This window comes from Papio anubis, chromosome X (genome assembly GCF_008728515.1).
Source record: "Papio anubis isolate 15944 chromosome X, Panubis1.0, whole genome shotgun sequence".
Classification (NCBI taxonomy): Eukaryota; Metazoa; Chordata; class Mammalia; order Primates; family Cercopithecidae; genus Papio; species Papio anubis.
This window is the reverse complement of record NC_044996.1, coordinates 106505195-106533152: the sequence shown is the minus strand read 5'-3', so window position 1 is coordinate 106533152 and position 27958 is coordinate 106505195. Positions and strand designations below refer to the sequence as shown.

Sequence of the window (27958 nt, the reverse complement as noted above, 5' to 3'; positions counted from 1 at the left end):
AGCCTTCAGCCAGGACTTTGCTCCCTGACTCAGGGCTCACTTCCCCAAGTAGCTGAATAACATTTTAGGGTATATGGCTGCACCCATGTTCCACTCTCTTACTTGGCACTAGGCTGAATGAACACCTGGTGTTCAGTGACCTCGAGACACTGTGAACCTACTTTGAACTAACTTCGTAAAGCCATTCAGCTACACAGTAGATTGCATGCAGTCTGTCTTTTAAAAATAAATAAAAAGTCCTTAGTTTGGTGAAGTCATTTTACTCACGCAGAAAAAAATGTAGGCCGGGCGCGGTGGCTCAAGCCTGTAATCCCAGTACTTTGGGAGGCCGAGACGGGCGGATCACGAGGTCAGGAGATCGAGACCTTCCTGGCTAACACGGTGAAACCCCGTCTCTACTAAAAAATACAAAAACTTAGCCGGGCGAGGTGGCGGGCGCCTGTAGTCCCAGCTACTCGGGAGGCTGAGGCAGGAGAATGGCGTAAACCCGGGAGGTGGAGCTTGCAGTGAGCTGAGATCCGGCCACTGCACTCCAGCCTGGGCGGCAGAGCGAGACTCCGTCTCAACAAAAAAAAAAAAAAAAAAAAAAAAAAAAAAAAAAAAAAAAAAAAAAAGAAAAAAATGTAAAGGTAACCATGAAATTACAAGAACAAACCTTTGTGCTCTCTGGGTCTCTTGGAAAAAGAGGGCAGGCAGGGCTTGTGTGCACAAGGCAGGAGCTGCTTGTGCAGAAATGGAAATGCTCCCCCATCTTTCCTTCCACACTAAGTCGCTTCATTATATTTTCAGGCGAGCAAGTCATGGGTTCCTGGTGCGCGGTGCTGTCTTTTTCAATTAATGCTTTTCACAGAAGTTCAGGTTTTAAACATCTCCCCCTCTCTTCCCAGGTCTGTTACATTTCCCAGAATGGTTCCCAGTGCTGGAGATAATTCCTTTTCGGAGAACCTACATTTCTCACCTGCTGATTGCAATTAGCCACTACCAGCTGGGGCCTGGTGTGCAGCTGAAAAGCTAACAAGAAGTGGAGACCACGCGGAACCCAGACAGGGCATAGGATGTGCATAAATAAGCAACGGTGCCTGTGTTTATGAGATGCTCCTGTGAATTCAAGGCTTCCCCACCCTCTGCATAACTCTCCCTCTTCTGGCTTTGTGCTGCACACCCCTCCCCTAACTATATTTTTTGTCTCTGGTTTCGTAGCCTACACTTAACATCACAGTCACGAATTTACCACTAAGTACATTTTGTTAGGCAATAAACAGCCTTGGAAGAAAAATGAAATCTGACTAGGACTTCTGTTCTAATAATGTTTGTGAGCTGTGGTGGATTCAGGCAGGCCCCACATGCAGGTCTTAGAGCTAACCTTGGCTGTGGGGGCTGGCGGGGCTGGGAGAGGGCTCAGGGACCCCAACTCAACTCCCTTATTTTATGGGGGAGGATACTGAATCCCAGAATGGGAGCATGGCCTGTCCAAAGTCTTAAAAGGAAGTCACAGGACTGGATGAAGCCCATGTCTCCCGACCCCCAGCTTAGGGCTTTAAACACTGCTTTGCTTTCAAACATCACGGGCAGCAGATTGGTAGTTTGTGAGGAAGGCACCAAGGAGACTCCTGAGTGCTAGAAGGCAGTTTCTGTTGAACAATGTGGTCTCCAACCCTAGGCAATCTTTCTTTCCTTCCTCACGGACCAGGCATGTCCCCTGTGCCAACGTTGCACCCTTTTCATTCAGAGTTGATACCCATGTTTCCGTAGCTCACAGCTGCTGAACCCAAATCCCTACTTGCCGCCTAAGGGGAATGCTCTCGACCTTTAGAGCTGTCTTGGGTTTGTGCTGCAGGGAACAGCAGAGAACAGACACGCAAGCCGGGGGAACTTAGCAGCTGTCCCTGCGTGGTAGCTCTGCGGTGTAAATGGAGGGAGGCCAGCCTCGTGAGGTCTGTGGCTTCTGGTGCAATCATATCTACTGGCTGGGGATGAGCTGGATTTTTTCCAGCCCTCTCCACTCAGAGGATCAGCCATTCTATACCCAACTCAGCTTCCACCAGGAGAGGCCATCTTGAAGGATTTAGAGTCGGGGAGTTAGACTGGCTTCCAGGTAGCAAGCAGTAAAGAAATGTACCGGGACTTTGGACTCCAATTCTGGCTTTGTTCTGCGGTGGGCATGCCTCTCAGCCTCTGATTCCTTGTACGTAACATGGAGACTCATAATGCATAGTTCAATGGGCTTTTCTGAGAGGGTAAGGGAAGGAGTCAAAAATAGGTTTGCTATAAGTGTTCACTTTACTTCCCTCTAGTACTAATTTCTGTTTTACTGATAAGGAAAACTGAGGCCAAGGGAAGTAGAAATACTCTCCCAAGGCCACAGGCTTTTCTATTGTCTCCAGCCACCTGTTAGTCTCTGTCAGGCACTCGGGGAAAAAAAAACTGCAATGAACTTCACTAACACAAAATCCTTTCTCCAAAAATAAGTGGTTCTACATGCTGGCAAATATTTAACAATTAGCTGGGGGTTTGGAGGAGGAAAGGCGGGAGAAAGCTCTGCTTTGTAGGCTTGTTGATTTTTATTTTAAGAGAACTGTAAGTTCACATGCTGTCATAAGAACTGTTAATGAGAGATGACCTGTACCCTTCATGCAGTTACCTCCAATGGTAACATCTTCAAAACTATAATAGTGTTACAACCAGGATATTGACATGATATAATCCACGAATCTTTATATTTTCCCAGTTTTACTTGTACTCATTTGTGTGTATATGTGTGTGTATTTAGTTCTATACAGTTTTATCACATGTGTAGGTTCCTATGACCACTACCTGTAAATTCAGTCAAGATACAAAATAATTCCGTCACCACAAGAACCTCTCTGTTACAATCTTTACCTCCCTGCTGCTCTAACTCACCTTGTCATTGAACCCTGACAACCTCTAATCTGTCCTCCACTTATTTAAAAAATTTCATCAATTCAAAATGTTATATAAATGGAGTCACACATATGGAATCTTTGGCAGTTGTTTTTTCACTCAGCATAATTCTGTCAAATTTCATCCAACGTGTGTGTATCAATAGTTAATTCCCTTTTATCGTTAAGTACTATTCTATGGTATGAATGTGCCACAGGTTGTCTAACCATTCACCTGCTGAGGGATACCAAGGTTGTTTACAGATTTTGGCTCTTTTGTATAAAGTTACTGTGAATATTCATGTATAGGTTTTTATGTGCACAAAAATTTCCATTTATTTAGAGACTTGGCATTCTATCCAATAAGTGATTGCTGGATCTCACAGTGGTTACATGTTTAGTTTTGTCTTTAAAATGCTAAATTGTTTTCCAGAGTGACTGTACCATTTTATATTCTCTCCAGTGATGTACAAATGATCCAGATTCCCCACATCTTCACCAGCATTTGATATTGTCAGTATGCTTTATTTTAGCCATTCTGATAGATGTGTAGTGATATCTCATTGTGGCTTTAGTTCGCATTTCTCTAATAGCTAATGAAACTGAACATCTTTTCATGTGCTTGTCACCTGTTTATCCTCTGATGAAATGTCTCGTTACTTTTTTTTTTTTTTGGCAAATTGTCTAATTGGACTGTTTGTTTTTGACTATTGAGTTCTGAGAGTTCTTTATATATTTTAAATGCTAGTCCTTTGTGTGAAATGCATGGTTTGCAAATATTTCCTTTCACTCTAGCTTGTCTTTTCATCCTCTTATGGGGTACTTCACAGAGCAAAAGTTACTCATATTGATGAGGTCCAATTTACTAATTTTTAAAATTTTATTGAGTGTGCTTTTTCTGTTATTTTTAAGAATTCATTGCCTCTCTCTAGTTCACAGAGATTTTTCTCTTTTTTTTTTTCTAAATGTTTCATAGTCTTATGCTTTACATTTAACTCCATGATCCATTTTGAGTTAATTTTTCCATAAGTTGTGAGGTTTAGGTCAAGGTTATTTTGTGTGTGTGTGTGGTTGTTACTCATGTGTGTCCAATTGCTCTGGCATTATTCATTGAAAGGCTGATATTTCTCCATTGGATTACTTTTACATCTTAGTAAAAATTTAGTTGGGCATATTCGTGTGGGGCTATTTCTGGGTTCTCTGTTCTGTTCTATTAATTTATATGTGTATTTTTGCACCAAGTCCACACTCCTGATTATTGTGGCCAATAATAAGCTTTAATATAATTGCTTTTCATTTCTCACCATAGAAAATATAACAAAACAATTCTCATAAGGGAGGCAATTAAAGAGAAAGCAATTAAAAACTGTAGGGAGAATGTATTATAGAAGTGTGTCAGGAAGTTAATTAATATAAATATTGGATTTAAAAAATTTTTGTTATGATTATGGTATTTTCAACCTTTTAGAATTTATTATTTATTGCAATTCCTTCTCATGCTAAATAAATGTTCATTTTCATACTTGAAAATAATAATAAGCTTTAATACTGCAGAGGGTGATTCCTTATACTTTATTCTTCCACTTCAAAATTGTCTTACCTATTTTAGGGCTTGTGACTTACCATATACATTTTAGAATAAGTTTGTCTATCTCTACAGAAAATCTTGATGGGAAGTTGATTGGAATTGCATTAAACCTGTTTATCAATGTGAGAGAATTGACATCTTTACTACGTTGAGTCTTCTAATCCACTTACTGGAATGTCTCTCCATTTATTAGATCTTCTTTGATTTTTTTATCAGCATTTTGTAATTTTCAGTGTACAGATCCTATAAATATTTTAAGTGTATATCTAAGTATTTCTTACACTGTACAGCTCTTGTAAATGTTTTGTTAAGAGCATACCTAAGGTTGTAAGTATTTGCAATCACATTGGAGTTATTGTAAATGGTATTGTGTTTTAAATTTCTGTTTCCACAGTTCATTAGTAGTATATAAAATATGTTGATCTTACATCCTGCAACCTTGCTGAACTTACCTCTTAGCTCCAGGAATGTGGTTTTTTTGTTTGTTTGTTTGTTTGTTTTTAGATTCCTTGAAATTTTCTGCATAGACAACCATGTTATCTGAAAATGGGGACAATTTCATTTCCTCCTTCTAATTTTTATGATTTTTATTTCTATTTCTTGACTATTGCACTAGCTAGACCTTCCTATACGCTGGTGAATAGGAGTGGTGAGAGTGAACATCTTTACTTTGTTCCCAATCTTAAGGGGAGAACAAACAGTTTTCACCAGTGAGTATGATGTTAGCTGTATGTTTTTTGTAAAAGTTTTTTATCAATGTAGTTCCCTTCTATTTGTAACTTACTGAGAGTTTTCAGCATGAAGAGTTCTGGATTTACAATTTTTTTTATTTCTATTGATATGATTTTTCTCTTTTGCCTTGTTGATACGATGGATAACCAGCCTTGCATACTTAGAATAAATTCCACTTGATCATGACATGTAATTATTTGTACACATCACTAAATTGAATTTGGTAATATTTTGTTGAATTTTTTTGTTTCAAAGTTTATAAATTTATATTGGTATGTAGTTTGCTGTTTTTGTGCAGTCTTTTTCTGCTTTTGGTATCAGTGTAATACTGGCCTCGTGAAGTGGGTTCTAAAGTATTCTTTCAACTTTTATTTTCTGGAAGAGATGGGTAAAATTGATGTTAATTCTTTAAATTTTTGGGAAAATAATCCCTGTGAATTCATCTTTCCTTTTCTGTGCCGAGCCTCTGCTAGCTACTATTCTACTCTCTCTTTCTGAGACACACTTTTTAGATTCCACATATGAGTGAAATCATGCAGCATTTGCCTCTCTGTGCCTGGCTTATTTCACTTAATACTATGTTCTCCAGATTCATCCATATTACTACAAATGACAGGATTTCATTATTTTTTACAGCTGAATTGTATTTCATTGTGTATATGTATGACATTTTCTTTATTCATTCACTTGTTGGACACTTAAATGGATTCCATCTCTTGGCTATTGTGAGTGGTGTTGTAATGAACATGATTGCAAATATCTCTTTGATAAACTGATTTATTTTCCTATGGATAAATACCCAGTAGGATTCCTCGTCAAGTGATAATTCTATTTTTGTTTTTTTTTCAGTAATCTCCATATTGTTTTCCATAATGGCTGTACTAATTTACATTCCCACCAACAGTGTATACGAGTTTCCCTTTCTCCACATTCTTGACAGAATTTGTTATTTTTTGCCTTCTTAATAACAGTCATTCTAATTGGAGTGAGGTGATATCCCATCGTGGTTTTGATTTGCCTTTCCCTAATGATTAGTGATGCTAAGCATTTTGTCATATACCTGCTGAACATTTGTGTGTCTTTTTTTGAGAAATGTCTATTCAGATCTTTTGCCCATTTTAAAATCAGATTATTTGTTTTGTTTCCTATCGCATTGAGTTTCTTGTATATTCTGGTTATTAACCACTTGTCAAATGCATAGTATGTAAATATTTTCTCCCATTCTGTAGGTTGTCCCTTCACTCACTGATTATTTCCTTTATTGTTCAGAAGTCTTTTAGTTTGATGTAATGCCATTTGTCAATTTCTGCTTTTGTTGCCTGTGCTTTTGAGCTTCTATCCAAAAAGCCCTTGCCCAAACCAACGTCAGGAAGCATTTTCCTTATGTTTTCTTATAGTAATTTTATAGATTTCAGTCTTAAATTTAAGTCTTTAATTCATTTTGATTTGTTTTTTGTGCAAAGTCAAAGATAAATATCTAGTTTTATTGTTCTGCATGTGGATATCCACTATTCCCAGCAGCATTTATTGAAGATACATTTTCCCCCACAATATGCATTCTTGGCACTTTTTTGTTAAAAATCGGTTGACTGTAAATGTGTGCATTTATTTCTGGGCTCTCTATTCTGTTCCATTGGTCTATGCAACCAATAACAATGCTGTTTTGGTTACTATAGCTTTGTAGTATGTTTTGAAGCCAAATATTGTGATGCCTTCAGCTGTGTTCCATTTTCTCAAAATTGCTTTGGCTGTATGGGGTCTTTTGTAGTTCCATGCAAAATTTAGGATCGTTTTTTCTATTTATGTAAAGAATATTATTGTTTCTTTTTTAATGAAGATTGCATTGAATCAGTAGATCTCTTTGGGCAGTGTGGACATTTAAATGATATTAATTCTTTTAATTCATGAGCATATCTTTCTATTTGTGTCCTCTTAACTTTCTTTCATCATTGTTTTACAGTATTTTAGTGTAGAGATCTTTCACCTTCTTGGTTAAGTTTATTCATAGGTATCATTTTTGTAGCTATTTTAAATGGAATTGCTTTCTTTGTTTCTTTTTTGATGGTTTTCTACTTGCATATACAAATGCTACTGATTTTTTGTATGTTGATATTGTGTCCTACAACTTTATTGAATTCATTTATTGCTCTAATAGTGTTTTTGTGAAGTCTTTGGGATTTTCTGTATATATAATTATGTCATCTGCAAACAGGAACAATCTGACTTCCCCCTTTCCAATTTTGATGCCCTTTATTTCTTTCTATTGCTCTGTTGTTCTGTCTAGGACTTCCAGTACTATGTTACATAAAAGTGGTGAAAGTGGACATTCTTGTCTTATTCCAGATCTTAAAGGACAAATTTTGAACTTTTCCCCATTCATTATGATATTAGTTGTGAGTTTGTCATATATGGCCTTTATTGTGTTGAGGTATGCTCCTTCTATACCTAATTTGTTGAGTGTTTTTATCATGATGAAATGTTGAATTTTGTTGAACACTTTTTTGCATCTATGGAAATGATCATATGGTTTTTGTTCTTGATTCTATTAATGTGATGTATTATGTTTATTGATTTGTATATGCTAAACCATCCTTGCATCCCTGGGATAAATACCACTTGATTATGGTGAATGATCTTTTTGGTGTGTTGTTGAATTTGGTTTGACAGTGTTTTGTTGAGGACTTTTGCATCTATGTTCCTTAGGGATATTGGCCTGTAGTTTTATTGTTGTTGCTGTTGTGTCCTTGTCTGGTTTTGATATCAGGGTAATGCTGGCTTTGTAAAATTAGTTTGGAAGTATGCCCTCCTCTTCATTTCCTGATAAAGTTTGAGAAGAATTGGTATTTGTTCTTCTTAAAATGTTTGGTTAAAATCAGCAGGGAAGCCATCGGGTCGTGGGTTTTTCTTTGATGTGAGAGCCTTCATTATTGCTTCACTCTCATTACTCATTATTGGCCTGTTCAGGTTTTATACTTCATAATGATTCAGTTTTGGTAGTTTGTATGTGTCCAGGAATTCATTTCTTTTAGATTTTTTGATTTGTTGGTGTATAGTTGTTCATAATAGTCTCTTAAGATCCTTTGTGTTCTGTGGTATTAGCTGTAATATCTCCTTTGTTGTCTCTTATTTTATTTGTTTGAGTCTTCTTTTTTTTCTTAGTCTAGATAAAAGTGTGTTGATTTTGTCAATCTTTTCAAAAAACCCAACTTTTTGTTTCCTTTATCTTCTGTATTGTTGTTTTAATCTATTTCATTTATTTCCACTTTGATCTTTGTAATTTTTTAATTCCACTAATTCTGAGTTTAGTTTGTTCTTGTTTTACTGGTTCCTTGATATATCACGTTAGGTTGTTTATTTGTAATCTTTCTACTTTTTTGATGTAGGCATTTGTTATTAAAAAATTCTTTCTTAGCACAGCTTTTGCTGTATCCCACAGGTTTTGGTATGTTGTATTTCCATTTTCATTTGTCTCAAGGAATTTTTAAATTTGCTTTTTAATTTCTTCATTGACTCATTCATTATTTGGGAGCATGTTGCTTAACTTCCATGAATTTGTACAGTTTCCAATATTCCTTTTGTTATTGATTTCTAGTTTTATTCCATTGTGGTCATAGAAAATACTTGATTTGATTTTGATTTTTAAAAATTGGGTAATTTCATGTGTTCTGTCTTAAAGCTCACTGACTATCTTCTCTAATCAAGTCTGCTGCTAAAGCTTTCTAATGAGTTTTTCAATTCAGTTATTGTATTCTTTATTTCTAGTATATCTATATAATTTAAAAAAATTATTTCTATATTTTGTCAAATTTCTCATTTTATTCCTGAATTGTTTTCCAGACTTCATTTCAGCCCTGCCAGTTTTTGCTTTATGCATCTTAAAACTCTGTTGTTTGGTACATGCACATTTAGATTCACTACTTCTTATGGTATTGATCAATGTAATTACATGATGCTACTCTTTTTCCCTAGTATCATTCTTTGCTGTGAAGTATACATTCTCTAATATTAATATAACTAGTTCCATTTTTTAAAAAGTTAATATAAGCATGATATACCTTTTACATTTATTTACTTTTGACATACCTATATCATTGTGTTTGAAGTGAGTTAATGTTAGTAAACATATATTGACTCATTACATTTTATCCACTGTGATAATCTTTTAATTGGTGTATTTAAACCATTTACATTTAAAGTAACTATTAATCCGTTAGCTTTAAGTCTGCCCTTTTATTATGTGTTTCTGTTGGTTTCTTGTTTCTTTTGTCTGTTTTCTTGTCTTCCTGTGGATTACTTGAACTTTTAAAAAAATTCCATCTTATTGCATTTATACTAGTTTTTAGTATAGCACTTGTATAATTCTCTTAGTGGTTGCTCCAGGTGCTACAATATACATACGTAACTTATTACAGGTATCAGTGTTTGATTGCTTCTAGCAAAAAATTGAAGTCTTCTATTAATGTCCCATTACCATCCTCACTTGGAAAATATAATCATTTCATGTATTTTCTCTACATTTTAAGCACCACAACAGATATTGTTATATTTTTTGCTTCAACCATCAAATATAACTAAAGATTCTCATGAGAATAATTTATTTTTTGCCCTTATTTTTACCCATTTTATTATTTTTCTTTCCAAAGTTTCAATTCTTCTTTTGTATCTTTTATAATTTTATTTCCATTCAGAAAGCTACTTTTAGCTATTCTTTAAGGGTATGTTTGCTAGCAATACATTCTTTTAGTTTTCCTTTGTCTAAGAATGTCTTTATTTTTTCTTCATTCCTAAAAGATAATTTCAACAGATATAGAATTCATGGTTAACAGCAGTTGGTTTTTGTTTGTTTGTTTGTTTTTGGCACTTGGAAAATGTTGTTCCACTTCCTTTTGGCCTCCATGTTTTTTAATGAGAAATTTGTTGTCATTCGAATTCCTGTTTCCTCTAGGCAATGCATTGTTTCTCTCTGGTTGCTTTTAATATTTTTTTTCTTTGTTTTTAGTTTTCAGGTGTTTATTATTTTTCTTGGTATGAATTTCTTTGGGTTTATTTATCTGGGTTTTATTCAGCTCCTCAAATCTGTATACTTAGATCTTATGCCAAATTTGATAAGTTATCAGCAATTATTTCTTCAAATACCATTTCAGTCCCATGTTCTTCGTTTTCTCCTTCAGGGATTCTGATGATATAAATTTATATCTTTTTTGGTGTTCTAAAAATCCTTGAGACTCTGTTCTTTTTTTCCATCTATTTATTTGTTGTTCAGATTGAGTAAATTTTCTTGCTCATTTATCATGTTCACTGACTCTTCCTTTTGTCATCTCTACTACGAGCCCATCTAGTGAGTTTTTTATTTTGATTATTGTATTTTTAAGTTCTATAATTTCCATTTGGTACCTTTGAAATAACTTTTATTCCTTTGCTATGTTTTTTAAACTTTTAATTTGTTTAAAATAATTCATAATTATTTGTTGAAGCGATTTTATGGTGGATGCTGAAAAATCTTTGTCAGATATTTTGAAATCTAATTCATCTTGTCATTGGTATCAGTTGATTACCTTTCTTGTTCAAATTGTGATCTTCCTGGTTCTTAGTATGGTGAGTAATTTTTTAATTGTATTTTGGACATTTTGGATCTTATTTAGGAGACTATTTAAATCTTCTCTTATAGCAGGTTTTTGCACTATTTAGGCTTAGCTTATGGGTTCTCTCCTACTTTTGTGACCTGTAGTTTCAATGATAATTTAGTTTTCTGAAACTTTGTGATAATATTCTGGTCTACTTTAATCATCTAACTCTACTTGAGCTTCCACTAGACACCTGCTGGTGCCACTTGCAGAAGTGGAAGGTGCTTCTCTGGTTCTCTTAGTATTATTATATGGTGAGTAGGGTATTCCAAACCTACAAGTAGGAGAGCATTTCACCTAGCCTGTTCACTGGTCACTTGGCACCATTTCACTTCCTACTCCTACTTATTCAGGTGCCTCTGAAGGAGTGAATAGCCTACCTGGCTGCCTTCTGCCACTGAGTAAAGGATCAGGAAGCACAAGGTCTGGACAGTTCTCTGCCATTAAGTGGAGGGTTTGGAGACACTCACCTTGGGTCATTTTCTGCTACCAAATCAATGACTGGAAACCATAGAACCTGCTGGCCCCACTGATGATATTGCTGGCTGCTGTAGAGTGTGGGTGGATTGTCCAACTCAGGACCCACTATTGCTCCTGCTATTAATACATTGGGTTTGCTGCTATTGTTTGGTGTGGGGCAGGAGTTGGATTGAGCTCTAATGCTACAACCGTTGTGAATAGATTGGCCTGCCACTGCCACTGGGTATGGGTCTCTGTGCTACGTCATTGCTAGATTTCTCTCTTCCTTGTAAAAGGGCGGGGACAGGGGGGAAGAAAACCCAGAGAACTCACTGCAGTGTTGTTCTTCAAGTCCTGAGGTCCCTAGTCAGTCCATTTTTTTTCTATCCAGCATTTAGAATGAATCCTTTTTATCATTTTCTGTTGATTTATTTCTAGGATATTTCATTATATTTAGAGGGTAAGAGCAGGAAAATTTGAGTCTATGTTGTCTTGTCCCAGAACTGGAAGCCTGGAAGGAGCTTTTTTAAAAGCCAAAATTATTGCTCAGAATAGTAGTCTCTTCTGGGTGATGGATATACAAATGTTCATATTACATTATTTTTATACATTCCTGTGAATTTGAAATAGCAAAAAAAAAAAAAAAAAAAGGCTGAATGTAAGGTTATGCCAGATATAAGATAATCTCCTGTTGCCATTACACTGTCTTTCTTATTTTGGTTTACTTTATCTATTTTGATTAACAAAATACTTGTTTGGTCAAGACACAGTAGCCAGAAATTATTTCAATCAATGCAATTGGAGGATCATCTGACAGAATAGATTTAAAATTAATCAAATAAATTTAATGCATATTTATCATTATACATAGGGGCATGACCTCACAGTTGCAAGAGTTAGATGTTGATGTAAGCAAGTCATTTAAGAATTGCTTAAAAAGTAATGCAGTAAGTGGATACCTTTGGAAATAGTAAATATAAACCCACAGGACAAATTTATTTTAAAATTTTCCTAATATGAGGGTAAGAACTTGAAGCTTCAGGTATTTCCAGTGACAGCTTCATACATGGAATAAAGGGTACTATATCTCACCTTTGAGGAAAATGAAGATAATACGAACAGGAGAACTGTGTTAGATGGCTCAAACATATCCCTATAATTACTAAGAAAGTTACTGATGTCAAAGATGCATGATTAGTTTAAATACGATTGTTTAATAAGGAAAAAGGATATTTCCAAATTAATAATTTTTTATATAAAATATGGTTTTAAGTATGTATATATAACTTTATTAGAAAATTAAATATTCTGAGTAGATCTTTCACTATTCTGTCTGTTTCCTTAGAAGTTTACGAATTCAAAATGACCAAAAGCTGTTCTTAAAGTTTTTTTTCATTTGGATAATTGGAGGTTATGTTATATTTGATATGGACTTAGGTATAGTTATTTTGGTACTTCAGATGCCCAGAAAGTGACAGTTGTGGACCCATCACTCAGATTTATAAAATATTAGGCTCTTGTCACATTTACCATACACTTCTTAAAAGAAATAGAGTGCACAGTGAAAGTCCTTTGTGTACCTCACTTCCATCCCATTCTCTCTTTCCTTCCCCTAGATATGGGTTATGTATCATTTCCATGCTCGTCTAATGAGATTACCAGGTAGATATATACCTGAAAACAATACATGGAATTAATTGCTCTGTGAGTTTTTAAACATTACATAAATGGTACCATGCTATACATGTAATTTTGCATTACTGATATATTTGGACTAATTTTTATCAGCTTATTTCCTGTTTTCTGCTTTTGTTATCCTTCCAACCTTCTGATGGATTGGAAAAAAATTCCCTTTTGTTTCCTCCCACTACTAGTTTAGAAGATATATGTTGCATTTCTATCTTGTTTTACTAATTATTCTTACATTTTCAACATGAAAATTTAATTATAAATGTTTTATCAAAGTCTAAAAGTACTTAATATCTTTATTCTTCTCCCCCAAACCTTTAGCTACCACCTGATAGCCTTCCCATGTTACTTGTTATCTTGTCTAGAATTTTAGTTCCATCCTTTTTTAACCACACAATTTATAGCTCTTGCTTTTTAAGTGGTCACTAGTTAATTTTATCAACCTATATTATTATTATGTTTTTCTTTGCTCATAATGATTTCCGGTAGCCCACTCCTCTCTGAATTCACTTTTTTACTTACTGAAACATATACTTTAATTGTTCATTTAGTGAATATCAATGGGTCTTTTATATTTGAAAATACCTTTATTTGTCTTCATCTGTAAGTGATATTTTAGCTGAAAATGAAGATCTAGGTTGACAACGATTTTCCCTTAGCAGTTTGAAGATTTCACTGTCTCTGGCATCTATGGTAGATTAGAAACCTGCTTTAAGTTTAATACTGTTCTTTTGAAGATAATTTATCTTTTTCATTCTAGTAGCTTTTAAAATTTTCTCTTTATCCGTAATGTTCTAAAATTTCAATACAATTTGTCTAAAGTTTGGATTTATTTTTATTCATACCATTTAGAGTTGGTGCGTCTTTTAATCTGAGTACTTACTAACCTTATGTAATTGCCATAATTCTGGAAAATTCTGTTCCTTTGTTTTAAACTCCAATTAGATGTATGTTGAAGTCTTCTCTCACTCTTGCTTTTAACTGGTCTTTCATTGTATAACTAGGAATACAACGTACTCTTTGTACTCTTTTACAAATTCCACAAGACTATCTTCCAATTCGTTAATTTTCTCTTTAAGTCCAATCTAGAACTGACTTATTTATTGATTTGTTTATTGCTTTGCTTTCATAATTATATTTTTATTTCTAAGATTGCTAAATGGTTCTTCTTCATTTCCACTTATTCCAGTGTCATTTTAGCCACTCTGCCTACTTGCATTTCATAATTTTCCATTTTTTCTCTCTCTGTGTCATAGTCTTTCTTTTGTCTTTTTGAGGATCCTAGATATACTAATATTAAAGTTATTCTCATATTACTATCTTAATTTCCCTTTATCTGAAGAAAATTTATTTCCTAACTGTTGATTTCATCAACTGTCATTCTTAATGTTCATTTCTTCATGTGTTTGGAAATTTGGTTTTCAGGCTTATTTTGAGTGGGAGTTTGATGTCAGTATTTTTCTTTCTTTCTTTATGTGGTCACTTCTTTCTGTCTAGCAGTTTTGGAGTTGCTTCCACATGATCCACTGGGACCCCAGGTTTTATGTTGTTTGCTCAAAGCTCCCATTTCATGACGACATTGGGATGTTACCAACCCAGTCACAGAGCCATGAGTAGCTTCAACCAGGTCTTAGTTATAGGGTACTCTTACTCCCAGTTTAACCTGTAATTACTGAACACCACGTCCTTCCATCGACTTAAACCTGATTCTGGATTCTGATTTATTGCCAAAGAGGCTCTTAGCTTTTTTTAAATTGCTGCTTTAAGTTTCTGCTTTATTTATATTTCCCAGAGATTATTTTGTAATTTTTGACCTTGGCTAGGTTTTTAAAATTTTATCTTAAAATGTTTGATCTGTCATCCCTGTTGATCTATTGGAAAAAAAATAAGTATAATCTTAATTTTATTTTATTTCCTTGCCTTTATTTTCCCTTGCCCTGTTTTCTACATCTATTTAAACAAATTATTATATCAAATGAGTTTATTCAAAGTACCTCCACTCTTCCCTGGTTTGAAGAGGAGTACAAACAAATAAATATAGAAAGATAAATAAATAATACATTATATTCCACCTACAGATTTTTGTGGTTGGTAAGACATCAAATCTCCCTCACTCGAACCCTGTATTTTTGCTTATCAGAACCAGATCTTCAGATAAACTTTCAAAAGTGATTCTGATTACCCTACCTCCTAGGTCCAGTCCTGCAGTTTGCTGTGGCTGCAGAACCTGTAGCTATCATTTCATTCCCATGATACAAATATAATCACTATGGCTTTTGATCTTACCATTTTGACTGTATAAAAAGAAAAAAATGATCATTCTTTCAACAGACTTTTGTGGGTAATTTATTATGTGTCAGGCATTATGGTAGGCACTGTACTTATACAGATGAATGAGATAGATTTCTACCTTTGATGCAACCCATGTCTAGACAGAAAAAAAGGCAAATTAGCAAACAATTCTACATGGCATCATAAGTATTATGACAAAACCATGGTGTTCTCTAAGTATTGAGCGGCGCTACTTCGAAATGAAAAAAAGCAACCTTAGGTAAAAGCTACCAAACAAAACCTTGCAGGCCAGGTAAAATTTTTTTCCAGGTGAATAAAGAGGTGGAAGTACGTGTCTGGTAAAGAGAACAACTGTACAAAGTAGAGTAAGAACTACTGTGTCTGTTAGTAGCTGAAGAAGAGGCATAAGGAGATCTAAGGAGAGGATGAGAGATTAAATGAGAGAGGTGGGAAGAAATTAGATCCTGAAGGGTCTTGTGCACTCTGTTCTTGAGTGTGATTTTTTTTCCTGAAAGTATTATAGTGGGCAGTCATTTAGCAATTGTAAGCAAAGGAATGATATCCTTAGGTTTGAGTCCTAGAAATATCACTCCAGATTGTAGGAACTTGCAGCTAGATATAGTAAACAATGAACATATGGGTTCTGGCAATGAGTAGAGGGGTTGGAGAAGATGGGGTGAATTCAAGAGATGCTTAGAAGGCAGGTATGACTAAGCCTGGTGACAGAGAGGCTGAGGGGTCTGAGAAAAAGCAGAAGTCAAGGACGACTCACAAGTCTGTGGATTTTATAATTGGATAGACAAAATAGTATCACTATAAATAAAAAGGAGGAACATATTTGTAGGGTGGATATGGGAATGATAGAGAATCAGGGTTGGGACATGTTAAGTTTGAGGAGCTTTTGAATCTTCCAGATGAAGATGTGTAGTAATAGGTAGTCATGAAGATCTGAAAGTCACAAGAGAGCTATTAGAGACATAGAATTGAAAGTAATAGTTAACGTCAATGGCCAAAGTCATAAATGTTGGTGAGCCTTCAAGAGAGAGCACAAAAAAGACAGGAGGAGAAAGTTTTTGATACTGCTGGTTCTTTGAATATACATAAATTGTTAGCATCACCTCAGTGATAGAGGTGATTTTTCTGTTTTCCACATATCATCATTCTCACAAAGACTCTAGAATTCCCAAAATCACTGATAAATGAAAGTGATAGTACCTGGAATCATTGTTCCAAGGAAGACAAGACTTGAGACAGGCTTTCAATCTCTCTTAGTGTGTAGTGGGATTCCATTGTTATCCCATTTCTATTTACTGGTTGTATCAGGCCCCTCCTCATTCAAACTGCCATATGGAGGAACATGCTTGGCATCAGCCCAGTTAATATATAACACAGGGGTTTTACCTATTCATCAGTACTTTCCCACTTCATGAAAAAGAAAAACCATAGAGAACAGTAACCAGTGTGTTTTAGGTCCATTAAACAACAACAACAAAAATATACATTGGTTAAAAAAAATTAGGTTACACACAAGGAAAGCTTCCATAAGGATCTTGGCTAAGTGCAGGAATTGTTAACCCAAAGTGTCAGGGACTCTCCTTCCTCAAATGCTTCTAAGAATATAACATTCACTCTACTGGGAAAATTTTAAAGTGGCTCAGTAAAAGCAAAAATTTTTTTTTTAGGAGCGCTTCTATTGCCCTCAGGATGCAAAACAAGATCTTAACAGGACTTACATAGCCCATTATAATCTCTTCCCCATCTAACTCTCACCTCCTGATTCCATCCACCTCCAAACCTGTTGAATGTTTGCTCTCTGCAGAGCCCCTTGCTCTCTCCCCTTAGGTCTTCTCTTCATTTGGAATCCTCTTCCTCCTGCATTATATTTCTCTTGCCTCTGATTCATCCTTCAAGTCTCACCTTAGATGCTACTTCCTGCAGGAAACCTTTCCTCATCTTCTAAATCATGGCTGTCCCTCCTATGTGCTCATATTTATTAAATAAATCATTTAATAAATGTTTTTTAAGGACCTACTATGTGTCAGGCACTGTGCTAAATTCTGAAACACATACACGCCCCATTAGAATCTACTGGAGAAGAGAGACAATAAACAAGTCAAACAACAGTATTAATTAGTGCCAAAGGTGAACCACTCTACTAAGGTATCCAGCAATAATATAGCATGAAGAACAAAGTGCTTTATTTCTATTTCATGTGAACAATTGGAGGTGAGTGTTCCAGGTCAATGGGCATCCCAGCTTCAAGCGGTTGTGCAAGAATCCAGACCAAGAGTGGCTGTGTCATCTTCAATGCTCTGCTTCCAAAGTCACTGAGTTCAGTGCTGTCTAATAGAATATTCTATGATAATGGAAATGTTCTATGTATATCTGTGCCATTCAGTATGGTAATTAGCCACACGTGGCTACTGAACACTTGAATTGTGGTTACTACAATCAAAGACCTGAGTTTTAAATTTTAATTAATTAGAATTTAAATAGCTACACATGGCTAGCTAGTGGCTACCATATTGGGCAATGCAACTCTCTTGCCACTCCAGCCAGTGGAATGGGAGAAAAAGTGAAATTCGAGACCCTAGGATTGCCCCTTAAGCAAGTGATGCCAAAGTTGCTTCCATGGCTTCTGCTAACATTCTATTGAACCTACTGTGTTTCATTGCATTCAAGTTGACATCAATTATAAGATGAACCATGGTTTTATATGCCACCAGAAAAGAAGAAAAATGCTCCAATTAAACTGCTGTAATGCTTTTTAAATAACACATAATCTTTTTTATTTTATAAATATTAGAAGTTGTTTTTGATGTACTAAGTACACATACATGAAAAGGAAAATATAATTGAGATAAATTCCTAAAACTTTTTTCTATCTAGTCTAACTCTTCTGAGATGCTTTTAAGCTCAGAATTGTCAATGTTTGGCTTTCCACAGAAGATCTTTCTCTATGTCCCAAAGAACATCAGTGATGTGGAGTTTCTTACAAGAGTGCTCTACTGTTGTCTCCAGGATTTTCCTCCGAGATGATGAACAGCCATTTGGCAAGTTTTGATTCTGGTACTTTACCGTTTGACCAAATTAATAGCGTTATTTTTTCCTCAGTTGAAACAAATGTTGCTAGAAGTTGGACAGTTTATGATAAAAAGATGTTCACTGCCTTAACAATGGTCTTGTTTGACACATGAATTGGTCACATCAGCCTCTCATGGCTTTGAAATTTCTTTAGCTTGTGCTGAAGGATTTGGCAGTTTCTCTGCTTTCAATTGCATTGTTCAACATGAGATAAGGTGATCTTTTTGCTCATATGTCAGAAGCAAAATGTAACACAGCTTCATCTACTTGTAGGTGTCTTCCTTTCTTAGGTCTTGTAAAGTGCTTGGTTGTTGCTTTGCAAGAAAATATGAAATTGCTGCCATTCCTCCAATGATGAATATTTGCTTTGCTAATATCGAATTTATGCCCCATTGCTCTGTTTACATGCCTTTCTGTGTACATGATAACCTTTTCATTTCAATGCTAAATCATAGTATAATCTTTCTGAAGACATTTTAAACAACAATTCAATTTAGCATGTGTAGCACCAGCAATGCACAAATCTCAACTGAAGTGATGACAATGTGAATAACTATGATCAACTTTGTATATACAAGGGCAATGACAACGCTTTCATGACTGCCATCTAGCCTATAGCAATGGTAAAATGCCATTGATTTGGGAGCAGAAGTCAGTGCCAGGACAAACTACAGCCAAAGCCAAGCCAGTTATGGGTGAGCTAAGGGGATTCTGGACTGTCGGGAAGAAGAAAAACCCACATATAGGCAGAGAGAGGCAAAAGTAAAAGCCCGTAATACCCAGAGTAGAGGAAGGAGGGAGTAAGGGGAAGAGGGAGGAAGGGAAGGACACTTGTTTTCTGAAGACTTCTAAGCTTTAGACCAGTTTCATATACACACATGTATAAACATACACATACACATACATATACATGCCTACATGTTTGTATGTTTTCATAAACCAATTCTTACTTGAGCTAGTTCAATGGGGTTTCTGTACTTGCAAACAAAGACTCAAACACTACCCTTTTAAGATCTGTTTCAGTTCAAGGACTGACCTTCAGAAAAAGTTTAAAGAAGCTCATCTGAACCACCACAAAGCAACTGCATCGGTTGGGTCAGTTTGAGGGATTCTAACTGAAGAAGAAGCATGAATTTCATGCAGCTTAATATGAACTGACACTCAAGCACATACCCTCTATAGGATTTCACCCATGACTAACAAGCCTTTTAATCATGGCAAGAAGACACGGAGATTTTGCAAACATGCTTTTACAGTACCCACATTTGCTGTTCCTGACCCTGTTTTCTTGCCAGATTGTGAGAAGCACCTGCTCCTTTTCAAGCAGTTGTCAGATCAATATTTAATCAATTGCCTTTTGATATTTGGTAGCGCTGAATAAATGGGATGCCAATATTTCTGCTCAGAGCCGTTCCTCTGGTGTACCTCATTCGTTTTCTGTGAAATCCTTCAGGAACCTGTGAACACTAAGTGGCATATCCTCCGAGTTCTGTGGCATTCCTCCCTCTACTGCAGAAGGGCTCTGTGGCTCGAGGAGACGCGAGATGCTGGTGCCTGTGCTACTCTTATTAAAACGACGTCCAAACTGAGTCATGAAAGCGGGAAAGCAGAGCCGCATTTGGGACACTGGGGGGGCTTTGCCAGGTGAGGGCTATTTAATAGACCAGACACATTAAAGAAAGGCAGTGATGTAGTGAAAGGAGCCTAATGAGCAGAAGTGAGGCTACCGTATCTAAAGAGAAAAAATAATGAGCTGCGAAATATCCCCCAAGGCGAGATTGCCAGCCTTCTGGAAGGAGGTCTCAGCCTATAGGTAAAAAAGGCTCATGTGGTCCCTTACCCTTGCATGGTAAACAGAAGTTTTGTGGGCAATTAGGGACTGAGCTGAATGTGAGATTTGAAAACCGAGAACTATGTCTCGGACTCTTTGGAGATTTCCACACCCAAGACCGCAGCTTTAATTCCCAAAGGAAGCAGGGAACATACTCAACCTGTGAATAGAAATGAGAAACATCGTATCATCAAAAACAACCTTCCTGTTGTCTGTGCAGCAGATGGACATCTGGAAATCTCAGTTCTAGCAAGCTCAGGGACTAGCACTACAGAATCTTTATAAAACTGTGCTTAGGGGCCATATCATAGGGCTGCCTTGAGGGCAAAACCACTTTTTAATGAGGTCCTCTTGGTCTTTCAGTAATGACCCCTCCTAGAATAAGATCCATGATCTTATATAAGATCATGGGTAGGGGATGCTCAACTTGGATCTTATTCTAGGAGGGGTCATTAGTGAAATGTTAGGGCAGATTTTGGTACATCTAGGTAGGAAAAAACTTATTAAACTCAAAGATTTACTACATTACTAACGTGGAAAAAAAAGATTTGGTTCCCACCCTCAAGAAATGTACAAACCTGTACCACATAGACAATAAATTATTAACAGAGCACCTTTTCAATTTCACATAGTGGAAAAGAGGATGGTGCCCATGCTTCCCAGATGGGGAAAGACACAGGAGAATAAAATACACATAAGAAAACTGTGAAAATAATACAGATTTATGATATAAATCCTTATCACTTATAAAGTGCCTTCTTTAGCATTTTCTAAATAGGTGCTTATAGCAACTTTATGACACAGACAAAGTTGGTATTAGTCCCCCGTCTTACATGAAGAAAACTGAAGCTCAGAGGGGTACAGTCAGAAGTTCCTAATTTTGTAGCCACTGGGGGAGCACAAGGATGAGTAGAGTTCTCATGCATGGTACACTCCCATGGCCATACCCAAGTTTAGAAGAAATTCAAGTTTTTAGGGTAAACAAATAGTACTATATACTGCTTTTTGAGGGATGAGGCAGGGGTAGGTATTGTATTCATAAAAAATTTTACAAATATATGAATAATAAAAACAATTATTTAAAAATACCAAAATATTATCAGGAAAAAATCCAGAAAAATGTCCAATCGGTTCTCACAAAATCACTATATTAGTTTGAATTGATCAAGCAATCCATAGAGCTGTTTGTGGACCAATAATGATATTGTATGTCCCATTAAAATTAGTATGCAACAAATCACACGAAAACTTAGTAGCTTGATACAATGGCAGTTTATTATCTTTCACTGTGGCTAGTGGTGATTCTGGCTTGGGATCTCCCATGGGGTTGCAATCAGATAGTGGTTGGGGCTGAAATAGCTAGGGTGTCTCTCATCATGTAATTTCAGGGCTTCTCCAAGTGGTCTTGCATTTGCGCTAGGCTGGACTTCCTTACAGCATGGCACTTTGGGACTCCAGCCTGAGTATGACAGCAAGTGAAGGAGAAGTTAGATCACCTTTACTTGCTTCACCACATTCTTCGGTTACAAGTGAGTTGCTCACCCAGTTTCAAGGAGAGGGGACACAGATCTCTCCTCTCTATATGAGGAGTGTCCAGGCCATATTATTGATAAGCATGTGAGAGGAAGATATTGTTGCAGCTGCCTTTGAAAAATAAAATCTGTGGAGCATGTCTTGAACTAAGGGTTATGCTTAATTTAATTTTATGCCTCTGAGGTCCAATAAGAGGAAAAAAATATGGTCACTCAAATTTGCTTCAGTGGAACTTATTTTTTGAAAAATGAATCTTGCATTTTTTTCAGACTTTCTTTCCACAGGTAGATTTAATAAGGCACTAAACATGCAATTGAAGAAAAAATACAAATAAATTTTATTTTATTGTTTAATATCACAAAAGACATAATTTACAGAGTATTAACATCTCATAAATGTGAAGACTATTTTACAATTCCATTCATTTTATCATTTCATCTGTCTTTATTAGGAAGCTAACTTCTGTATCATAGATAGAAATGTACCTAAGACTATTTTCACTCACGTGCACTACTTTTCCTTCCCTTGTCTTTCCTTGCAGTTTTGTCATTAAAAATTTATTATTGTGTGAAATTTAAAGGAAAATGGAAGCAATTGTAGAATCACAACTCATATGCACTGTATAAATCTATAATCATTATAACTAATACTGATGGAGCATTAACTATCTGGTTTGGCTGAACATGGTTGAAGAGTTTTTACAAACTTTTCCACTTTAGGACCTATATCAGCCAAGGAGAAAGAATATATAACCCCGAATCCTTGGAGACGTAGCCCTATCAGCCTCAAGTCTATGGGCGATCTTGAAAATTCAAGGACATTTTATTTTCTCTTCCAGAAGACATCAGTTTTATTATTTTAATATTTAAAAAGATAATTTGGATACCATCCCTTAACATAAAAAAGCCATGTCTATCACATAGGCTTTAAGATCCTCTGCACATCTCCTCATATCAGTTAGAGAGGCAATTGATGGATCATACCTAGTCCCCATGATGCTGGCTATCATTTCCCTAATATGTTTTCTCTTCTTGAGAAAACACACCAGAATGCAGGTAAATAAGAATTATATGATAATTTGCATTACTTTGAATTCACTTTATGTATTTTAAATTACTGTTGAACATCAGTACTTGGCTATTATTGTTAATTACTTAAGGCATACCTCACAGTGATTATGACACTCTAGAATGTCCTTGGCACCTCTGCTAGGAGTTCCTGGGATTAGTGACTAACTCAAGGTCATGTAGTTAATTAATAACAGCACTGGTATTCAAACCCTATCTCTGGATTCCTTATCTAGTGTTTTCTCTGCTACACTTTGGAGTTATAAAGACTACTAACAGAAATCCAATTCTTAATAAGGCTGGGGACCGGAGGTAGGTGTAAAATAACATTTTGCAAAGAAGGAAAACGTAACTTATGCTATGTTACTCACACATTCAATTACTTATTTAGTCCTGAAAAGTTTAAAGGAGAAACATATAGTACTGAAGAGTCTCTGCTTTGTAAACTGAACCAGACTTTGTGATCTCTGTATTGCAAGGTTCTGCAACAGTGCCACTCTATGCTGGTCCTCATACCTTATGCCCAAGGGCTATGCAGGTACTGGTGATGATGGAGCTCCACTGAGCTTTGATATGATGAAGTAGAAATACTATATCATTGGCCTTGCAAAGTGAGGAGTGTGTTATGATCAGCTGAGGTGAGTATTAACATCTTATAAATGATGTTCTTCTTATCACAGCAAGGTTGCTTGAGCTGCAGGGTGTTATAGACTTTAGTGTTATAGTTGCTTCAATTATCTGTGGGAAGGAGAACTTCAGTGGGGGTGAGAATCAGGATCCTATCACTGTTGGCCATCATTTTGTAGCAGAAACCACCATTTGCCTCAGAAGCTTAGGTTCTGTAGTTAAATGGTTTTCACTTCTTTCTTTATGGGGAATTATCTCTCAGGGGTTCTATTTCCCTCCATGAAATCTTGCTTCTACCAGAGACCTTGTAGATTAATAGCACATGTATTTATGTGTCTGAACCTCCATATTATTTTTTTTAGCCAGGAAACTTCTTAGCTCCTATTAAAACAGTGAAAGCAAATATGTGTATACGGTGGTGGGGAGTGGGGATGTCACTTGACTGCACTCACCATTAGCATTCAAGTCCCATCTTTGTATCCTCTAATAGAGTTTGTCACACTGTTAAATGTAAAGCCTTAAGAAGACCCTTGGCAAAGAGTCCCAAAAAGAGAAAGACATTGGAAGTAAGATAGAATTGCCAAACTAGTTCGCTGCATGCACTTAAGTCCACCAAAAATACTGAACAAAAAATGTGGATCTACCATTCCACCCAGCAATCCCATTACTGGGCATATACCTAGAAGAATATAAATTATTCTACCATAAAGACACATGCACACGAATATTCACTGCAGCAGTATTCACAATAGCAAAGACATCGAATCAGCCTAAATGCCTATCAATGACAGATTGGATACAGAAAATGTGGTACATATATACCATGGAATACTATACAGCTATGAAAAATAATGAGATCATGTCCTTTCCTGCAATGTGGGTGAGGCTGGAGGCCATTATGGTAAGCAAATTAATGCAGTAACAGAAAACCAAATACTACATGTTCCCACTTACAATTGGGAGCTAAACATTGAGTATACATGGACACAAAGAAGGGAATAATAGATGCCAGGGCCTACATGAGGGTGGGTAGTGTGGGGGAGGGCAAGGATCATAAAACCTACTGGGTACTGTGTTTATTACCTGGGTGGTGAAATAATCTTTATACCTGACCCCTGCAATACACAATTTGCCCATGTAACAAACCTGCACATGTACCCCAGAACCTAAAATAAAAGAAAGAATAAAAAACGTGGAACACATACCCCCTGAGTGTTATTGTTGTTGCTGTTGTTTTTTGCTTGCTTCTTAAAAATCATCTTTCTTTATAAGGCTTGAGATGTTAGAAAAACCCTGGAGTCCCCTGGCCTGGGTTTTAAATGCTCATTTTTCTTAACTGACCTTGCAAATCCCTCTCCTTCCTGAGCCTTAGCCCCTCATGCTTCCTGGAGGGTTAGACTAGATGATATCTCAGAGACTTTCCAGCACTGTTGTGCTACAGTTCCATGAACTTGTGTGAACTTGTGAATTCTACAAAGTGATGGTAGTTGTGAGAATTCAGCACAATTTCCTATAAGTTTCCTATAAGCTTCATAAGAATATTTAGCAAACTGGCTAATTGACTCATGTGGATAGTGCACTGGGCTCTGCGACTTTAATGGGGGCCTGTGTAGAATCCTGGAACTTGAACCTGTTGGATGCATGCCCCTTTATAAGGGTTAACAAATAAAACCAGAAAGGAATAGCTGGATATCTGCTACATTCAAAAAATCCAAACAAAGAGAATGCATGCAGGCTACCTATAGTAAGAAGGTAAGAGCTTATATTCCAGAAACAAAAGTCCCTGAAAGCAAGCATGAGTAAAGCACACACACTTGTATTGAATCCTTTGCAGAGTTTTGAACTCTCTATTTTAAACCCTCTGTTGTTTTGGACCTTCTGAAGAGTCAATAGGCTGAGTCAAATGTCTTCTTGGCATAGATTTTATTGCAACTGTCAACAGGGCAAGAGAATAATGCAGTGAGTTGTTAATAAGAAGACCTGCTCATCTTGCTTCTGGATTCCAAGTCCCCAGAGGACCCTGGCTCAACTCCAGCTTAGTGCTGGAACTCTAGCAGGTAAGGATAAGCAGGTAGAAAGAAAGGGGAAAAAGGCTCACTCTGGTCTTGAGTGATCCAGCTCTGGGTTAACAGAGCTTCAGGAGCACTCAATGGTGACAATTCGGGACCAGCTCTCTCTTCAGAAAGCCTGGGCTTTTACATCAGTAAAGGGCTTCCCAATCTCACTCAAGAAAAGATCTCAATCCCCTAACTAGCACCAAAACTATCTAAGTCTTCCAGGTCCAACATAAGAAAGATTATTATATTCAAGAACCCTTTCCTCATTCTTCCGCTTGATCACATCTAATTTATTCATCAGTACTGAGCTCAATGTCACATTCTCCTGGAATTCCCCAGATAGAAAGAGGAATTCTCTTCTATTCTCTTTTCCCAGAGCACCAAAATCTTATCACAAGCCACCCTCCTGTTAGGACAGATCATGTTATATTGTAATTATTTCCTTTTAGTTTTTTGTGTTAAGATTTTTATTTCATTTCAAGAGTCCAAAAGCAAAACAAAGCTACTGGCTTAAACCTAGATGAGAATTTACGGGTTTGTGTCACTGAAAATTCCACCTTCAGTTGCAGCTTGATTCAGCTGCCCAACAGCATCTCCAAGATCTACCTGGGTGAGCTCCAGTCTCAGGTTTCCTATGTTCTCTGGCTTTGTATGTTGTTCTTCAGGAGCTTCAAGTTTAAATAATCTCAGAACTCTTGCCAAGAAGAGAAAGAACTTCCTTTTCCCTGAAGGTAAACATAAATCATCTTGATCCTGATTGGCCTGGCTTGCATTGTGAACCCATCTCTAACCAATCGCTGTGATCTGGAGGATGAACTTTTCTAATTGGCTTCAAAGAGGTCACATGCCCCACTCATAGAGTCCAGAAATGGAGCTGAATTGCCTAAGCCTTGCGGCCTGAGGGCAACAGTGCAGTGGTTCTTACTACAAATAAAGAAAGTGGATGTTGGATTGCAAAAGAATAAAACAGTTCAAAAAGTCCCCTGTACTGTAAGCTCCCCTGCACATAGCACTGTGTCTGACACAGAGAAGGCATGTAACAAATGACAACTGAGTTTGTGAATAAAGAAGAGAATGAATACAGCTTGGCCCCACCACCTTCTCTCCTCCCTGCTCTCATCGATTACCCACTCATGACCACTGGACACCATAGCCTTCTGGGGATTGGGGCCTAAACAGCTGACATTGTTTTACGCTTTTCTCTCTCCTACACTTCTAGCCAATAACTTTGATGGGTCATGATTAAATTGCTTTTGTTTAGAAGCCACATAAAGAAATAATTTCTTGCTAATATTCCTGAAGGATTTTGCACAAAGTGATTAGATTATTGCTCATCTAGTGACACCATATAAATAGTGTTATTAATAATGTTATGTGATTTTTTCCAGCAATCATATTGCTCACTCAATGAAAATTTTTGAAAATTTTCTTTCTGAAAAGCTTTGGATGACTAAGCTATAGATATAGTTAGTTGCATTATTCTGTAGTCATCTTATAGCATATTAATAAAAACAAACAAATAAATAAAAACAATATTCATATCAGGGTAATGGAATTATGTGTTTTTTTCCTTTTTATGCTCATCTGTGTTTTCACTCTCTCTACAGTGAGCATTCATCAATTTAGACTTTAGAAACTCTTTTTTTTTTTTTTTTTTGGAGAGTGGAGCTTTGTAGGAAATTCTATTCTCATCTACTTAATTATCACCTTGGGGCAGACTCCCTCCAGATTGAGATGGATTGGATTCAGGGGCTCTTTGGTGAGTCCCAGGAGTACATGCCACTAACATTTGCAAAACTAGAGTGCAAGTGTAAGTGGAAACCTGCATATCTTATATCTAGCTATTTATGATGTATAATTAAGTTAATAAATTAAGTAAAATATCTCCATCCACCTACCTTGACAATATACCTTCAAAATGATCTGGATGTTCAGCTTTGATTTTAGAATCCTTGGACTCCTCAAAGGTGGATTCCTTGGACTCTACAGTGGGTTTCTTCCTGGTGGCATCAGAGGGTGGGCCCCCGGCCCTTGGCCCATTCTCCTTCTCTTCCCATTCCTGGCTCCAGCTCCCATTGCAAGAGGCTTCACATGTATGCATGAGAACACTTGAGCCTCCTTGTCCAAGATCCATTGCCCTACTTTGGAAACAGCCATTCCTTAACCACTTCTTAGGGATAGGGGTGCACCTCAGCTATGTGATCCATCCTCAGAAGGACCTGGGGAAGAGGCCTGCATAGGCCCTAGGTATATTCCCTTGCCACTATAAATTCCTCACCTGATAAAGATGAGTGTAGCCAGAGGAAGGCCAGAGAGGGATCCTCTAAAGCACAGGGCCCAGGGCAAGAGTATTTTGTGTTTGAGACCAGGAGAGGAAGTGCTCATGACTGAGCGTGCTGGGTCACACCTAAGATGGAGTGGCCTCTATCATTATGACTACAGTTCTAGGGACACTCCCCTCCACCACACACACAC

General features: G+C 36.7%; 1 long non-coding RNA gene across 3 annotated transcripts in view; it reads left to right on the top strand.

Annotated features, from left to right (window-relative positions):
- Positions 1 to 27958, top strand: part of LOC108583810 — a 226508-nt gene that overhangs the window by 162808 nt on the left and 35742 nt on the right. Inside the window, exons 3-4 of one of the 3 annotated variants that reach the window (XR_004180545.1) lie at positions 25311 to 25483; positions 26047 to 26516. This is a non-coding gene — a long non-coding RNA (uncharacterized LOC108583810). Of the gene's footprint in view, positions 1 to 887; positions 5827 to 25310; positions 25484 to 26046; positions 26517 to 27958 lie in introns of those variants that run through there. The other 2 variants (XR_004180542.1, XR_004180543.1) reach the window with 2 other exon arrangements.